At 27.7% G+C, this 16,560-nt stretch overlaps 2 long non-coding RNA genes across 2 annotated transcripts; one reads left to right on the plus strand and one right to left on the minus strand.

The window, feature by feature from the left end:
• Nucleotides 1–975: 975 nt before the first annotated feature.
• Nucleotides 976–3,128, minus strand: LOC128293734 (uncharacterized). Its single transcript, XR_008283918.1, has 3 exons — nucleotides 3,056–3,128; nucleotides 2,459–2,549; nucleotides 976–1,302 (listed from the first exon to the last, which is right to left on the minus strand). It is a non-coding gene; the product is annotated as an uncharacterized LOC128293734 (long non-coding RNA).
• Nucleotides 3,129–5,972: 2,844 nt separating this feature from the next.
• LOC128293716 (uncharacterized) lies at nucleotides 5,973–7,010 on the plus strand. Its single transcript, XR_008283893.1, has 2 exons — nucleotides 5,973–6,554; nucleotides 6,794–7,010. It is a non-coding gene; the product is annotated as an uncharacterized LOC128293716 (long non-coding RNA).
• Nucleotides 7,011–16,560: the final 9,550 nt, after the last annotated feature.

A 16,560-nucleotide genomic window follows, 5' to 3' on the forward strand; every position in this document is an offset into this window, starting at 1 on the left:
TACGGCCTGGCACATGGGCATGTCTTGTGGCCGTGTGGACAAGTCAGTATGTATGTCTTGTTTTGACATGGCCTAGACACACGGGCATGTGACCTGTACAACTTTGAAAATTGTTTAAGTTTTGAAAAATTTTGTATGAGCTCGGTTTAGTCCCGACTCCTTTTTAAAGCATGTTTAAGGTCTCGTTGACCTATGTTAGGGACTCTGTAATGATGGATGATTATGTTTGAATGATGTTTGTGAATAATTTGTGAAATGTTCTGATTTTTTCGGCAACATCTTTAACCCTAGTCCGGCGACGGATACGGATTAGGGGTGTTACATCGTGTTACATACTGACTTTCACGATCGTGTCGTTGGCTGTGTCTCAGGCCATGTGAAACCTGCACCTAAAATAATAATGACACACAACCGTGTGGGTTGGCCATGTGTTGTACACAGTCGTGTGATAGCCCGTGTACTTTTCAAAATGACCCTAAAACAAGCCAAAACATTGACCTTTTCTTGCATAACAACACATACCATTCCAATCATTTTCACATGACCAAAACACTTTAAAACACACCCAAAAAAAAAAAATCAAAAACCAACCAACTTAGGTGCCTAACCAGTATGGCATCAATTGACACCACAATTCAACAAATCATCGACTCAATTCAACATTGCAAGTTCATTCATTATGCATAATTCATATATATGAAATAACCATTTCAAAGCATACCACTCAACCATATTTTGCCTACTTTCATATGAGCACACATAAATGTCACTTACCATATTTTTACACTTTCATTTGTCATCTATCAACTAAGGACATTAAGACACATATAAACTTGGTACAAACTCAAAACAAACCAAGTTATCAATTCAACATCCAAACCTTATTACAGGTCAAAACTTTCTCATATAATTTAATCTAAATATCTATCCAATATACCCTTATTGGTACCACAATTTAATATCCAAATCAATTCAAATCCAATGTCATAAATTCATGCTTTAAACTTTCATCACACATCAATCATTTAACCACTTCATTCACACTTCAATGAACCAAGAGCCATCTAAATCTCAAGGCATTCACAAGTGACCAAAACATATACTTACATATTTACATTTATAAGCCAACATCAAGGCATATAGGCAAATAAACTTAAACCACATCACATTGATAAATAACATAAAAACTTCTAGTACATGCTATTTATAACCGTTATTCAAAACAACCAAAAGTACCAATATGACAAATGGATAGTGTGATTGTGCTCTTACGTGATTCAAATCGATCGAGCATCCAATGATCTATAAAAGAGAGAAAAATAACTGTGTAAGAACTAATGCTTAGTAAGCTCGTATGAAGGAAACTTAACTTACCAAACATTTAAGTTAAACAACCAAACATAATTTCATTATGTCATAAGCCAGCTTTCTGTTCCTATACAATCCATCTCACAAGGTTAGTTGGTGTAACATTGTATATATAATTTCAATCAAAACATGGTATAAAACATATCTAGCATTTCACTTTCAAAATTCACTACTCAATACATATATATACTAAACCATCTTTTCCTTTCAATTACACATTTCATCATAATCCATATCATTACTCAAAAATCATAGTTCATTTCATGTAATCACATACCCTTTAAAGCTTTATTTACCCGTCAAACCAAATAAAACAACCTTGAATACTCGAAAAAAATACTCATATAACCATTTAATTCTCTAAACACACCACATACATAACTAGATAACATATTTATAGATATATAAGACATATAATTACACCAAGGCATTAATATTCATTATCAAACTATACTAATCAAAACATTCATCTCATATAATTCAACATACACAATGGCTCAAACCAAAGTAATCCATGCTTCCATACATATACATATATACACAAACGTATCATTATAGATAAATCTAACTCAAAGAGTAATTTAACATTTAAATGTAAAATTTCATGGCCCGTTGAACTATACTAAATTAACTCGGATACTTGGTTTTCCCCCAAAACACACCAAAGAGTATCGAAATGCTAATAGAGGCACCGTAGTGCAAATACAGAGGCATCGAAGTGCAAATAGAGGCACCAAAGTGCAAACCTGTACAAGCGCGCATACTAACCCTATTGGCATGCCAATCGTATCCTAACCATTTACTACGCTCAATCGGGCATTATACTTAAATTCATAATATTAGTAAACCAACCATTTAGAGGCCCTTCTTATTTCCGTACACATACTATAAATCTGTTACATTCATTTCAATATTGTGCAACCCCAAGATTTACCACTACCAGATATTGATTTTCCATTTGTACTTAATTGTAGCATTTAATAATTTATAAGTAAACAATGAAATTTCACATTTATTACAATTAACTAGCAATTAATATACATAATCATAAAGAAACACTCGTATATATATTGTTACACTACGAACTTACCTCGACAAATACAGTTGTAAAAACGAAGTCGACGACTAACCCGACACATTAACTTTTCCTCGTTTTAGATCCGTTTGATTTGTTTCTTGATCTAAATAATAGTTTTCATTCAATTAAACCATTCAAATAAATTAATATAATTAATACAACTTGTAATCCTTATTAATGGGAAATTTATAAAATTACCCCCAATATTTTACATTTTATGCAATTTAGTTCCTAAACCCGAAAATTTCAATTTAACCATTTTTAATTAAAATTCATGCTAGCCGACTTTCCCTTACCCATATTTTTCCTCATTTCACACAATTTACATTGAATTTTATTATTTCAACAATTTAATCCCTAAGCATTAAAATCATCAAAAATCACTTAACAAAATACTTATGTTTAACAACCATACTTAATAATCTATCAAATAAATTAACAAACACACTTAAACCATTCATGGTAAGTCCCTAAAATTTTAACAGTTTTACGAATTAACCTCCGAGCTAGTTAGATTAAGTTAATATGATAACAAAAACATAAAAATTACTAAAAACTAACCTAAAAGATATAATCATGCACTAGGGAGAGCTTGGCCGAATCTCTTACCTTCAACAATGGTGATATTCGGCTAGAGAAGAAGAACATAAAGGAGAAATTTTGTTTTTCTTTTGTTTAATATAACTTAACATACTTTTACTTTATTATTTTATTAAATTATAACATATTAATTAATTAAAATGGGTCCAACCGTACATACCCTTTCCTATTATGGTATTATTTCCACATAAATCCCTATGACTCTCCTTACTTAATTATTTAACACCTTTAACTAATAAACATCAATTTTTGCATCTTTTACAATTTAGTCCTTTTTAATTAATTAACTATTTTAACGTTAAAATTTCCGAACCAAACTACAATATTATTATATAATCCACTCCAAAAATATTTAATAAAAATATTTATAAGCTCGGTTTATAGAAATGAGATTTCGATAACTCGTTTTCTAAAACCACTTGACTTAAGGAATTAACCACTTGAACTTGACTATACCACCAATTAACAAAATTTATTAAATCAAAATTTCAATAATATTATATTTAAATCATAAATATTAATTAAAAATATTTATGGCCTTACTGATCCCGAAACTACTACTATTTTCGACACCACTAAAAATAAATTATTATAATTTCACTGGTACATTTTGTGTTAAAGGTAATATAGTTTTATGACTGAACAAGATTATACAATAAGTTGTGTTCAAAATTTATATATATATTTTAAAACCTTGTTCGTAATTGTTTAACGCTTATTTTTATTACATGCTTCAACAATAACAACTATCATTTTTATAAAAAAAAAAAAAAGGTAGTGCAATTTATTTGTGTAGAAAAGAAATGTAGGGATTCTTGTTCCCAAGTTGATTGATTTAAGTGGGAATCCTGTTATATTATCTTTTTGACGAATATGGGGCAACTTACATTAAAATATAGATATAGATAATAAATTAGAATAGTGGTTATTTCTTTTACTAGATTGTTTTCCAACGCTTATTCCTTGATATCCAAGAGATATATTATTTAGAATATAATTTTTTAATGGTGAAGAATAATCGTGTTGATGTGGGTTGTGGCCATCATCACTACTCAAGTCAAATTAAAAGTAAATGGTGACTTATTCGGAAGCAGACTAAAAACGTTGACGACTGGATTTTGAAATCATTTTGATTATATTAAAACTAAGGTAGATAATCGCAATAGAATGATTATAAAATAATAAATAATAATAATAAATATATATAAATTTTATATGAAAATCTTTTCGAGAAAAAATTATAGGTTGAAGAAAAAATTAATTAATGTCAAATTTGAATAATACAAGAAGAGTTTTGACTACATCTATTTAAATGTTAAAAAAATTATTCTAATCAATGTAAAAAGTAGTGTAGTAAGGTTGAACACCTTATTTTAATCAATAATCAATATCAAATAGAAGAAGTACAGTTCTATATGATTCTACTTGTGCAATTTATACTATATTATTTCTTTAACAGAAATTTGGGTCACACAACTCTAACACTTTATTATATCAAGAAATTTTGTCACAAACTCACGGGTAAAACTAATTGTTTGGGTAATTAATTTGCACAGGAGGCTTTGATGATTTAGTTTGGAGTTTATTTTGGGTTGGATATATTGAATTAGTTTTGAGTGGTTTATTTTAAACCAGGTTATAAAATTTTCGAATTTAAATTTAAATCATTTAAATTTTTAGGATAGAATATAAGATTTGAATTATTTTAGGATTTTGTTCACTTCAATTAAATTTTAGATATTTTAAATTAATATGGATAAAATGTTTTCGTATTAGCGACTTTTATGGTGAAAATGTAGTTGAAACAACTTAGAAGAGCAATGAAATGTACTAACTTGATTGGTTCCCCATTCTCACACTTTTATTTTCTTTCTACAGATTTCTCATACGTTTTCGTTTCCAAACCATTGTTGCATTTCTTGGATCCAAAGAGGAAGGCCTGCAGTTAAAATTTGGTACACTGTAATTCAGTTTTATTTTTCTGCAGTTAAAATTTATAATTTTTTAACTTAATTATTCGAAAGTTTCTATTTAAGTTACTGAACTATTTAAAAGTTTTTATTTAAGTAATTGGACTGTTAATTTTTTCTAAAAAATGTTCTGCTAGTGAGCTCCAAATGACGATTTAATAATCGGTACAGTGAACCAGTACTCATCAACAAGTAGAAGAACATATCTTAAATCAAGTCGGTTTGACAATCACTGTCAGAGATTGGAGATAAAATCCGTTTAAATTTTGGTTCGCAAATACGACGTCCAAAGCTATTTCATGAAAAAAAAAACTAAACTATAGAAGAGAAGGGGAAAGAGAGGTTTCAATTGGTGCAGGTAGTGCGAAAGAGAAAGTCATATAGCTAATAGTCTAATGGCTTAAATGAAAGCTTTTGAACAGTTCAATGACCAAATTGTAATTTTTTTAAATTAAGTAACCAAAACAAAAACTTACTCATAGTTTGGAGACTAATTGTGTAGTTTGCTTTTAAAATTTTCTAGAAAATAATTACAATGGAGAAGAGTAAAAATGAAAAGGTTAAAATTATTCTTCATAGATTTAGAATTTCGTTCTTATATTTTTATTTCTATAATTTATTCTTTAAATATTCAAATATTCAAATTTTAATTCAATTGTTAACATTATTTTTTAAAAGAAAATTTAAGTTCATTACAAAAATATCTTTTAGTTGTATTGCTACTAAATTTTATTTTTAATTTTTTAAAATATCACACCAACAAATTCAACAAAAAGTTTAATTGTGTTAACATTTAGACCTAAATTTTAAAATATGAAGAATAAAAGATTAATTTCTTGCAAATAAAAGTATAATGACTAAAGTTAGAATTTGTGAAAGAGTACAAAAAATACTTATGGCACATTTTAACCAAAGAAAAAAATATATATGAAACAAAAAAAACTCAACATAATTGTAAAAAGAAAAAATCCTAGTTACATGCGAAGTTTTTTTTTCATTTTCTCTAACTTACTTTCTCTCTAAAAAGAGTAAGGTCTTGCCTTTTTTTTTCGGTGTGGCCAATTTTTGCTCCGATCGCCGCCAGCCAGCCACTCTTTTGCATGGTCTCTTAAGTATAATAAACTCAAATCTCACTCCTTTTTCCTTGGTTTCTAGTCGTCTTATTTAAGGTGGTGTCCTTTTCTTTTGTTTTTCTTTTTTAGGTTTGTTTCCTCCATGGCAAGCCTCAATCTCCTTGTTAGATGGCATCATTGCTAGTTTTTTTCATTAGCTGGAGTTCTATTCATTCCTGGGTTTTGTCGCACCAAACACCTTCATTTAGTGATTAAGGGCACTTTATGGCCAGTGGATCTCCTCCATCACCACTCCTCAACTAGTTTTCATGATGATTAACAATGTCTTTTTTGGGTTAGTTAATGCATGGACTCCTACTAGAGGCATTCGTGTTGATAACGGGTATAATCGCCTTGCTTCTTGCATTTCTAGCTACCTATGGCGTTCCTTTTTCTACCCCTCCAATAGACTTATGCATGGGTCAGGTAGCCTACTCGACTTAACTTAAACTATGCTTGGACAAATATTTTTTACACCTCGAGTCAGGCCAACCCAAATTCAATTTGAATAAAAAATATTTTTAATTTAAATTTAATTATAAATATATATAATATTAATTTAAAATATATTTAATATTTTTATTAATTTTTGAATAGTACATCGTGTTTTTTGGGTGAATTGAGCCGAACCTAAAACAGGTTGAGTTTGATTTTTTTGGATCCAGGCTTCAACTTAGCCCGACCAATGAACACATTTACTCCTCGATGATGGTGACCTTGAGTTCGGCAAGGGGCTAGGGTTTCTTAACAATGTATGATATTAGGCTTGGGTATTTTTGGGCCCTTTGTTTTTTTTTTTTAATTTGTATCTTGTTTTGAGCCTTTTAGGTTTAGTTGTACATGATCCATTTTTTAATGAATGCTAAATATTGAAATAAATCATTATTTGAGGCTTGAATTTGGTAACAACTCTCACATTAGGGCTTGAACATTTTTTAGTCCAAGTTAATTCTTAAACTTGATAATTGTTATTATATTGGGGCTCAAAATGGGCAATTGCTCCCACATTTAGGCTGAAAGCTATTTTTTTTTTATCAAAGTTAATCATTGAACTTGACAATTATTCCTATATTGGGGCTTGAACTTGGCAATTTGTTCCTATGTTAGGGCCTAAACTTTAAGGTTTTCAAGGAAATATTAACTTGGAACAAAAAAAGTTTAGGTCCCAATGTAAGAACAGTTTCTAAATTTAAAGACTAGTTTAGATAAAAAGAAATTCAAGCTCTAATATCGAAATAATTACCAAATTTAAACCCTAAAAAAAATGAAACCCGAAAATAAAAATGTGTGATAATCAAGCGTGAGGACTTGAAGCATAGTGACATAAGTAATCATTTTATCAAAGCAAATGTTTTATTTTTTTTTTAAAAAAAAAAAAGTAAAACTATTTTATCACAAAATGATCAAGAGAAATCCGGTCACATATGACCGAAGAAAAAGAGCCACACACTTCCAATAAAAAGAAGCCTAATACAACTTTGCATGGAAGGTCCCAATCGAACTAGATGAAAATATCTTAAATGGTCTAGCTAATAAGATCTTTTTATTGTTGACAAAGGTTAAATATTGATATTAAGTATTCATGTTTAAATCTCATCATATGTGATTATTATATATTAACTTCTAGTTCTAACTTATATAGTTGGAAGGTGTATATTTGATCCAAATTATTTTAATTATTTTCTATCTGTGTTATAATGTTTTCTTTCTACTTTAAAATTGTTTAAACATGTATTTATATTTATATTATAAATATGATCACTCTATATTTATATAAAATAAAAGCCACATATGACAAAACCAACAAGGCCACAAGTAAACTACAAAACATGACAAAGATCAAGATACACAAAAATGAAACTAATAAAACCCAATCCACAGTCTTTATCTCAAAGAAAAAGCAAGGAAGAAGCAGCTCTCATCTGAGGTCGGCTGATGATGGTGGTAACTGAAAACGCTTTCATGACAGTCAATAAATTTTGCACATCCATATCCAAATTTTATTTATAGCTCATCACATGCCTAGCATCTTCTTCGCTTAAACATAACCTGGTGAGCTCTAGCATGGTCGAATTAGGATCGGGTTACTCTTTTTTTTTTTTTTTTTGTCTCTCCTTGATCCCAAAGAAAAAATTCATGATCCGGCCTGACTTGCCAAGTTATAAAGTGAAAACATAATTCGAAATTATTAATATTTTTGAATATTCACAAATTCTCAAAGTTTTGTTACTTTTAAATATATTTCTACGAATTTAAATTTACAATGACACATATAAAAAAATTATATCAATTGAAAATTCATGGATACCTAAAATAAATATTGATGCAACTTAATGATGGGGTGATCATGACCAAAAAAGAAAAAGTCACATAATACCAAGATTGGGTAAAACATCAGTTTCATGTTTAAGGGTTTGTTGACGATGTAAGTAATGCGATGGTTGTTAAATTATGGTTTCATCAAAGCTCTGCTTCGTGGAATCAGCATTTTCAAATGCTCGAAAATGGTACTAATCGGAGTTATTTAGAAGAAGAAAAAGAGGGTTGTTAAATTATAGATTGAGTTTTAATATAATTGACACAGACGATTATAATTGTAATAGTCAATAAATTTATTTTTCTTTCAAATTAAATATTTAAAAGATTATAAATAGAAATAAGACTTATGTACAGAACAACCTAAAAATAAAGAGAAGTTAAACAGGTTTTTGACACACAATTCCAAAATTTTCACTTAAAACTTCGAAAAATCATCATCTATCGGAAAGCTAGTCAAATTGTAATTTTGACTCCTCAATTATATTCAAATTATTTTAATTTGATATAATAACTATAATAAATAAAAATAAAACTTAAATTTAAAGTCTTGAAAATCATAATGTCTCAATCTTACTATTGAGTCAGGAGTTTATTGGCAATTAAACCAAATAATTAACACTCTTAAGTATTAAGATAGAAATTTTGAGATGATTTTTCCCTTAAAATATGATTTTAAAGTAACTAATTAGATAATAGTATTAATTATTTAAAGTAATTAATGATATTATAAAAATATATATAACAATTAAATTCCAAATTTAAATATAATAAAAAATCTAAATTATAATTAGATTGAAAAACCGCATACTTACCTTTAATGATAAAAAGTTATGTATTTGATACATTGACGTAAACAATATTAAAAAATACGTGCCTATTTTCTAAATATATATATATATCAATAATTTATTATATCTCTAAGGGTGAAGTCATAAATTTTTGTTAAGAAAGGTTAAAATTAAATTATAATTTTACGATAATAAAAATATAATTTTAAAGGATTAAATTAAAATTTATTATTTTAAAGAAATCAAAAATAATTTTATATTTATTAATTTAAAATTTTAAAGGTTCAATTTCCATTATAGGAAGAGACTATTCAATTTCCATTATAGGAAGAGACTGACCCCCTACCAACCACCCTAAAAATTCATCCTGTATATCTGTATAGAATACCTATCCATCCTTTAACCAAAAGAAATATTGGGCGAATGAATGGCAATGGGAATATTGGTGTGATAATCTTCATTTTATTCATTGTGTGATAAAATAAATATAATAAATAAATGTCTTGTCTTATATGAGTGTGAAATGGCAACTAATATTCATCCAAATTAAACATGGATGTTGAAATAATCCAAGACCCAAAAGACACCGAGTCTCACACGAAGTTATTGCAAAGCTTTCGGTAACAGTGTAGAGTGAGCCAAAGTAATCAACCACCACGTTGCTTTCGCCATAAATCTGTTGTTCCTAAGAGCTGACAAGCGGCAGCTAATCCTATAATCAACCCCCACTAATAATTAAAGATGCACCCTTTTTATCTAAATTTCCGAATTTTCATTCCAATTAATTCTAAATTTATTTCAATTCGATTTAATCATAAAAATTAATAATCATAGAATGTATCATTATGTTTTAGGTTTACTTATACTTTCTAAAAATTTCAAAGGGTTCAATCAAAACTTTTAGAAAATTTAAAGATTTAATTAGAATTTTCAAAAAATTTAGGATTATTAATAAGATTTTTAAAAATATTAAAAGGATCAATGAGTATTTGAAAATTTTAGAGAGTTTAATTGAAATCTTTAATACTTTTTAAAGGCTCAATTAGATTTTTTTTTGAAATTAGGACTTAATTAAAATTTTAAAAATATAATTAACTTTTTCCAAAGTTTTGGGGGTGGGAGGGACCAAAGCCCCTTCTGCCTCTAAGGAGATTTCCTAAAAGTTAATAATCTAAAACAATTTAATCTAAACTCGGACAAATAAATTAAAATTATTTGAATATAATGTGATTAATTAGAACTCAAAATAAATTGAAATTATAATAATTCAACATTTGAATTTAAATGATCCAAAACATTTTGATTTACACAAAGTAGAAATGATTCTAAAATTTTAAAATTAAAATTGAGGGAATTGAAAATCAATCCAATCTATTTACCCATGGCTATGGTAGATTTAAGATAAAATAAACCAACCCTTTAAATTAAAGCAAAACCTAATTCAAAGTTTTGGGAGAAAAATAAATGGTTTTTGCAACTTTTTACTACTTTGCTGTCATAATCTACAATAACTGAATAACTTTTTCTTGCGATTAAAAGTTGCAAAATTATGAAAGAATTAATTTATGAAAATTACGAGTTTTTATATTTTTATTATCCGTTTGTCTTATTATTTGACCAATATATCTTAATTATTTATTTACATTTTTTTTTTTAGTTTTAAGCAGCAAATCTCGAAAATATAACTGAAAATAAGATTATTTCAGGTAAGGATAATTTTAAAGAATGCTAGTTTTGGGTTATTTAAAATCTAAGTAAGGATTATTTTGAAGACCTTTTAACATGATTAAGTTTTCTTATTAAAGATATTTGTTTCCTTTAGAAGATTACAACAAGAAGATCTAGATAAGTTTATTCCATATTGAAGGCTATATTAAAGATTATCTTTAAGAAGATAACAATTTATCTTGATTGTAGTTTTATAGGCGATTATATGTTTGATTTATGGATGATATAATGATAATTTATTTTGTTCAGTTAAAATTTATTTTGTGCAATTTTGATGTAAGTATTGTTCATTTTACAATTAAATTTACTTTTAACGAGGAAAGTATTAATGGGAAAATGATTTATATTGTATATAAGAGAAATATTGCAATTTAATCAGTAAATTGAATCTAAATCATTTCTCATACAAATTAACTTATAATTGATTATTTTCCAAGTAAAACTTAATAGGCTGTGTAAATAAACTCCTTTGTACATTTCTATTTGTGTAGTTAGTAGCAATCAAATTAACCAATATCTAATATTCAATAAGCTAAATTATATAGGAAGTCAATGAGCCTTTACACCAATGGGAAAAGTTATAGACCCTACATTTTAGATACCAACGTTGATGATAATTAATGGTAATTAGGACCAAAGTAATTGAATTTACCTTTGAAATAATTTTAGAATCATTCCCCACTTTTCACAATCAAATTGAAAAAAAGAAAAGAAAAAGGAAACAAGTTGAGTATATAACCAATAAACATTGGATGCTTTTCAGAAAATCTAGCAATTGGTAATTAAATTCCAAAAAAAAGCAAACCTATGATTTATATCTAATTAATAATAACACATTAAATATCTATGATATTAAAATAAAAAATTAGATTAAATTGTGAGTAAAATGTAATTTAAACACAAAATACATCGATTAAAAATATTAAATAAATACAATTATTTATCATAGTGTTATCATCAATCTCGTATTGGTCTCGACTTAATTTGTGATACCAACTCAATCAATAATATTATTAATACTATAAATTCTATCACACGTATATACTTGTGTAAAAGTAACATAAATAAACTATAAAACGTATGGTTTGAAACTAATTATACAACTAATATTGATAATAAATTATGTATATTAAAACAAAATGTATAAAATATATTAAAATGAAACTTTGGTTGAGTGGTAAATTTAAGATTTTATTAATTCAATTGGTGTGAGTTTAAATCAAACCATATGCATATTTTAATTGGTTTTGTTAAAATAAAAAGACTAAAATACATTCAAATAATATAAAAAAAATTTAATTATGGAAGAATATTCTTGTAAATTCTTGATCGAATTGGTGATCCGGTTGAGGGTGACACCAACTTAGTCAAGATAACCGGATCACCAACTCAATTAGAGGCTTAATAAATAGTATAAATATATACAATATATATATATATATTGAATTTTCGTAAACTAAAATTTGTTTTAGCTCAAATGGTAAAACAAAAAGTTTTATATGCATAGTATTTTTATTCATATCTCAAGTATAACTTTTTATTTTTTATAAAATATAAAAATAAACCCACAAAATTATATAACTTAATTTGCAAATAAAAAGTTTTTGGTAATTCTTTAACGAGTTGAGACCAGGTTGATTGGTGACATCAACTCAATAAAAAGTTTTATAAGTAGTAAGTATAAATATACGAATATATAAAATGTATATAACAAATATATCAATTAAGGTTTCATATAAAAAAATGTTTTAGTTTAAACAAGAAATGGAAAAGTTTTATAAGCTGGTGTTTTGGTTCAATTCTCATTATGAAATTTTTTTATTGATTTATAGAAATATAAAAGAACAAAAACACCCATATAATCATTTTACTTACATAGCAAACAAAATATATATTTTAAATTCCCAATTGAGTTGAAACCTAGTTAATGGATAATTTATTATTTTTATAATTAATTAATGTAAAATTCAATTAATTATATTTCTTCAATAATAAATTTGTATATTAGTCAAACACTTAAAGTGGTTGTTCTTTTAATTACATAATTTTCGGAATATGGAAAAATAAAATAAAGAGATTAGATTTGAATATTGATAAAGACACTAAAATGAGAGTTAGATGAAATAATAAATAATAGCAAGTAGGCTAGTGTTGTTTCGATCTTTACCATTAAAAGGGAAATGCAACTTTTTACCTGAAATATTAGATTCCTATTTAAAATGACAACCCAAAAGTTGTAAATTCCCGTGTCAATCCAAAACTTCCAACACCTAATTAATTAAGTCATTCACTGCCCAAACCTTCTTTACCATAAAATTTTGGTTTAATTCTATTTTCAGTCCCTCTAATATTTCGGATTAGTTTTTAAATAATTTAAAATTTCTAGTATGATTATCGGGACCATTAGTTTATTTAATCAAAATGGTTTGCATATGAAATGAACATAGCTGATAGTAAGTATTTTTTTTTAAACTTCCATCAAAATTGTAAGAAAGCTTCTAGTGTTCTAAAATCTTCTCTTCTATTTTCGTTCTTTTTAACTTCTATTAAAATTTGCTTAATAACAATGCGGATAATTAGACTAATATTTTAAATAATAAAAGATAAAAACTATAGTTTAACGTTTTATATATACTAGTTTCTAATGGTACAAGCATTATATGTAATTTTACGTGTTTAATTTTTATAAATTAAAATAAATAATATATTATACATAACATATTTAATGTAAATAATATTTACAAGGAGAAGCATATTTTGGTTTGATTCAATTTCAGGTGCCAGCTCCTCAGTAGAAGACAATGTTTATCATAATAAAGAGGATGGTGCTTTGAATCATGGTAATGTTGTTGTTAACTTCGACAATAATGTTATTCTTGTGAATGATGATGATGAAGAAGAACACGATCCTTCCATGGATGAAGATGATGATAATGATGATAGCGATAACCTTACTCCTTTTGAAATAGACACTGTGACGGCTGCAATGTTCGATGATCTTCCTTCTATCCCCTCATCCTTACCTGCTTCAAATAATCAAGCTCTAGCCATTATCTTTGTTGGAACATTTTCAAATATTTATAGTGTTCTAATAACTATAAATGAATAGGTGTAATTAATCAAAAGATTATATTGTTTGATTTTTTGAAAAGAATTATAACTATTTAAATAATTTTATTTGAATAGTTATAATTAAATGAATAATTATGTGTTTATTTTAAAGACATTATTATTTAGAAAGACACCTATTGATGAAAGATGTCTTTATGAAGAGACATGAAAATTCCTATAAATAAGAATGAGATATCATTTGGAAATCATACCAACAAATTCTAATATTCTTTCTTTCTTTCCTTCATATTCTAATATTATTAGATTATTCTATAAAGTATCACTGTAGAAATCCTTTATAGAAATTGAGTTCCTTGTCATACATTGCTCAGTGTATAGTGGGCTATTCTCGTCAGTGCAAAACACAAATAGCCATTGGTTTTATTGTATCCTCAAGGTTAGTTTGCTTGAAACTCGTTTGTACACCAAAGATAGGTGGGGGTAAATATAACCTTAAAGATAGTGGCTTGATACACGCCTTGGAGCCTTGTCCTATTTCTTCTTTTATTCGAGTTCCGTTCGTATGTTTGAGATTTTCCTCACCAGAGTTTTGTACAAACAATTTTAAGGTTATATTTCATGATGACTACCACAACTCATGAAAGTGGAACACTAAGGGAGTTGGCTTCCAATTTTGTCAAACTTGATCGGTTTGATAGTGGCAATTTTCGACAATGGTAGAAAAAGATGCACTTCTTATTATCAACTTTGAAGATTGCTTATGTTTTGGATACTCCAAGACCTAACGAGACTGAAAACGAATCTGTTGCTGCAACCCGAGAAAGACAAAAATGGGACAATGCTGATTACATGTGCATGTGCCACATATTGAATGGTTTATTTGATGGTTTGTTCGGCACCTACCAAAACGAGGTCAACGCTAAAGAATTATGGGACAAATTGGAGACAAGATACATGACCGAGGATGTTGCAAGCAAGAAATTTCTTGTCAGTCGTTTCAATAATTATCAAATGGTTGATGGTCGTTCTGTTGTGGAACAATTCCTTGATATTGAAAAGATGTTGAATCAATTCAAGCAATATGATATGAAAATGGATGAAATGATTGTTGTATCCTTCATAATAGACAAACTTCCTCCATCTTGGAAAGACATTAAAAGAAGTCTAAAACATAAGAAAGAGGAAATATCTCTTGAGGCTTTGGCAAATCATCTTTGTATTGAAGAAGAATATCGAAAGCAAGATCATAATCTAAATTCTGAAAATGCCAAAGTGTATGTTACAAAGGAAGTACAGACTACTAAACCATTCAAGAGAAAGTTCAAACAGACTAATAGAACACCTAAGTTCAAAAAGAAACAAAAGGGCTCATGCTATCATTGTGGCAAGCCAGGACATTTCAAGAATGAATGTCGATTTTTAAAGAAGAAATCATCTTCTAAAGCTAATAATAACGAAAAGTTCGTTGCAATGATATCCGAAATTAATATGGCACAAGATGATAATACATGGTGGATTGATACTGGAGTAACCAAACATGTGTGCAAAGACAAAAGCATGCTCACAAAGTTCACACAATGTGAAAATGACAATGTCTTGTACATGGGAAATTCTTCCACTGCAACAATTAAAGGCAAAGGGTCTATTGAACTACAATTCACTTCTGGAAAGGTTTTAACCTTAAATGATGTATATTATGTACCAGAAGTTAGAAAGAATTTAGTATCTGGAAGTCTATTAAATAAGTTTGGTTTCAAACTTATTTTTGAGGCAGATAAGTTTATTTTGTCTAAGGGAGGAATTTTTGTAGGGAAAGGGTATATGTATGAGCATATGTTCAAACTGAATATTATTAATAAGAATAAAAATACTATTTCTGCTTATATGATTGAATCTTTTTGTTTATGGCATTATAGATTAGGTCATTTGAATTATAGGAAATTGAATGACATGTATAAGTTAGATTTAATTCCTGTTTTTAATAATAATATTGGAAAATGCAATACATGTATGTTGACTAAAATTACAAGAAACCCTTTCACTAAGGTTAAAAGAAAAACAAAGTTGCTTGATTTGATACATAGTGATTTATGTGACATGCATAATACTCCTACATTAGGTGGAAAGAAATATTTTGTTACTTTTATTGATGATTGTTCTATATATTTTTATGTATATTTATTGCATTCAAAAGATGAAGCGCTTGATAAATTTAAAGTTTCTAAATCTGAAGTTGAATTTCAGTGTGAATCATTTATCAAGTGCTTAAGATCGGATAGAGGTGGAGAATACTATAATCCAAGTTATTTTGAATCCACTGGGATTGTTCATCAAGTTTCAGCCCCTTACATACCACAACAAAATGGTGTAGTTGAAAGGAAAAATAGAGTCTTAACTGAAATGATGAATTCAATGTTATCATATTCAGGTCTTGGATAAGGTTTTTGGGGAGAAGCTGTTCTAACAACTTGTCATATATTGAATAGAGTTTTTAAAAAGGAAACTAAAATAACCCCCTATGAACA

The sequence above is a fragment of the Gossypium arboreum genome, chromosome 6 (genome assembly GCF_025698485.1).
Source record: "Gossypium arboreum isolate Shixiya-1 chromosome 6, ASM2569848v2, whole genome shotgun sequence".
Taxonomy (NCBI): Eukaryota; Viridiplantae; Streptophyta; class Magnoliopsida; order Malvales; family Malvaceae; genus Gossypium; species Gossypium arboreum.